Genomic DNA, 2515 nt, shown 5'->3' on the forward strand with positions numbered 1-2515 from the left:
TGCATCTTGCCCACTAAGTCCCACTAGCATGACATCATCAATAGGAGAGACCAGTGTAATGTCTTGTGGAACAAAAATTGATCAAGATCTCTTTGATTTAAATCAAGATGGGGTGCTGGGAGTAGACGGACCAGCTTTGCCAGCTGAAAACAAGCCGTCTCTGGTGGTCTGTACTAATAGGTATGGTTAAACATGCATGTACTGTGTGGCTGTGTGGTACGCGTCAGCCCCTAGGACGGGGGAGGCAACAAAAGCTATGTGGGGAGGAGGCCGAGGCCACAGCTTGAGGGAGGCCCCAGCCCCTCTACACTTGTGTCTGGCTCAGCCCATATGAGAAGAAGAGACAATCCTTCCCTGCCGCCTGGATTATCAAGAATTTGGGCTGGAACTTTGAGTACACACGAGATAGTTAGGAGCCAGACAAAAAGCACAGACTATGGTGCCGAAACAGATTTATAAGCAACTCAGTGATTTGGCCGGTGACCCTCCAGCACAACGTTCTGCACGTCCAGTTGGGGATGATATGTTTTGTTGTGAAGCCACAATTATGGGACCTAATGAAAGCCCATATAGAGGTGGTGTATTCTTTTTGACAACTCATTTTCCTACAAACTACCCCTTCGAACCAACTAACATTGCATTTACAAGAATTTATCATCCATATATTAATAGTAATTTGTCTCAATATTCTAAGGTCACAGTGGTCTCCTGCTCTATTTCTAAAATTTTTTCATCCATTTGCTCACTGCTATGTGATCAAAACTCAGATGGTCTTTTTGTGCCAGAGATTGCACGGATCTATCTGACAGTGATAAGTACAACAGAATGTATCAGGAAAGGACTCAGAAGTATGCCATGTGACACTACCTTAAAGTAAGAATAACCTGCATTATAGCTGGAACAAACTTTGAATGACTCTTCCTTTTTTGATTTTCTTTTCTGGCTGCTCCCCTATCAGATATCATCTTTTTAAAAGCTATTTTTCATTTACCTCCCACCATTCATTCACATGCTCACCTGAGAAGACTTAAGTTCTTCCAGCTTTGGAAAATAACTGCTTTTGGAAACTATAAAGTAGTTACAAGAGAACACTTGCCCAAGATTCAGAATGTAACAAACAAACAAACAAACAAAAAACAACAACTGGAGCATGTGTATTATGTGGCCAATGTCTTCACACTAAATTGGTTATGAGACTAAACCATTCCTCACTGCTCTAACATGCTGAGGAAATCATCTGAGGGGGAGATGGATGCTCAGTTGTCACATCAAAGCAAGCTGCATTATTCTAGCAGCATCCATTGTGTTGAAACCTTCCACTATCAGAGATTTGACATACTTTATGCTCATGTGGCTGCAGAATTGATATTGAATTTATAGCATCAGCAGAACAGAAAATGTGATGTATTTTATACATATCAATAAAGGAATGAGCTGTTTTTGTCCCTCAGAGAATGAAAATTGGAAATTAAACACCCTTTGTATTCCAAAATATGGTCTCAAAACATTTTGTAATTTTAGCTTAAATTGTTAGGAGGCTTGGAGCTATTAGTTAATCTATCTTCCAATACACTGTTTAATATAGTGCTGAATAAATGATGCAAGTTGTCAATGGATGAGTGATCAACTAATAGCTCTGCTAGTAGTTGATTTATATTTCTTCAATAAAATTGCATAAACCAAACACACACAGACACATACACACACACACACATACACACACACACACACACACACACACACACACCACATCAGTAACTGCACACCTGGTACCAGTGGATATTTTAATCTGCCCAAGCAATGAAACCACTACTAATAGTACCTGCGATTGGAGTCATCATCGGGCTAACCTTGATTTCTGTACTGGCAAATAAGCAAATTAAATGGTGATGTGCTGGGAATCACCATCCCTGCATCCTTAAACTCCTCAGGGGTGGCACTGATCTCTGCGACACCACTAGGAATGCAGAATTGAATTTGGTGGACTCTTTTCCTAGGTGGAACTAATCCTGCAGCCTTCTGAGATGGGAGGAAAGCTGTTGGTTCTTTGTCTTGAGAAATGGAAGAATGAGGTACTGGATATGAAGGCTGAGAGCAAAGTAACAGGATTCATCAAAGTAGTAGAAAGAAAAAAAAAAAGCTGAGCCTCCTCAGAGTTAGGGGTCCCAAGAGTCGGTTGCCCGGAGTGGTTATGGTCAAGAGGTTTATATGATAATGTTAGGGGAGTTAGTTAGCTCACAGGCTAGAGATTGTAAAGAAGTGGGTCTTTGAATCTAGTTACACCAGGATACCTGGTGTTCATGTGCCCCCTGACCAATCAGGGTGTTGATCACATTCAGCTTCTTCTCAGGGACTGGTTCAGTGTTCTGGAGCATATCTTCTGGCTTTAATGGAGTCACTGGTCATGAGCTGTCTACTCCAATTGTAAACTCTGGGGGTGGGGTGGGGTTTAATCCTGTCTGCCTGATCCATTTCTATCTCCTACTCTCACTTCCACTTGACATTTCCCACAATA

General features: G+C 41.5%; 1 pseudogene; it reads left to right on the plus strand.

Moving 5' to 3' along the window:
* The first annotated feature begins 436 nt into the window (after positions 1-436).
* LOC107133802 lies at positions 437-861 on the plus strand (annotated as a pseudogene).
* Positions 862-2515: the final 1654 nt, after the last annotated feature.

The sequence above is a fragment of the Marmota marmota genome, unplaced genomic scaffold (genome assembly GCF_001458135.2).
Source record: "Marmota marmota marmota unplaced genomic scaffold, marMar, whole genome shotgun sequence".
Lineage (NCBI taxonomy): Eukaryota > Metazoa > Chordata > Mammalia > Rodentia > Sciuridae > Marmota > Marmota marmota.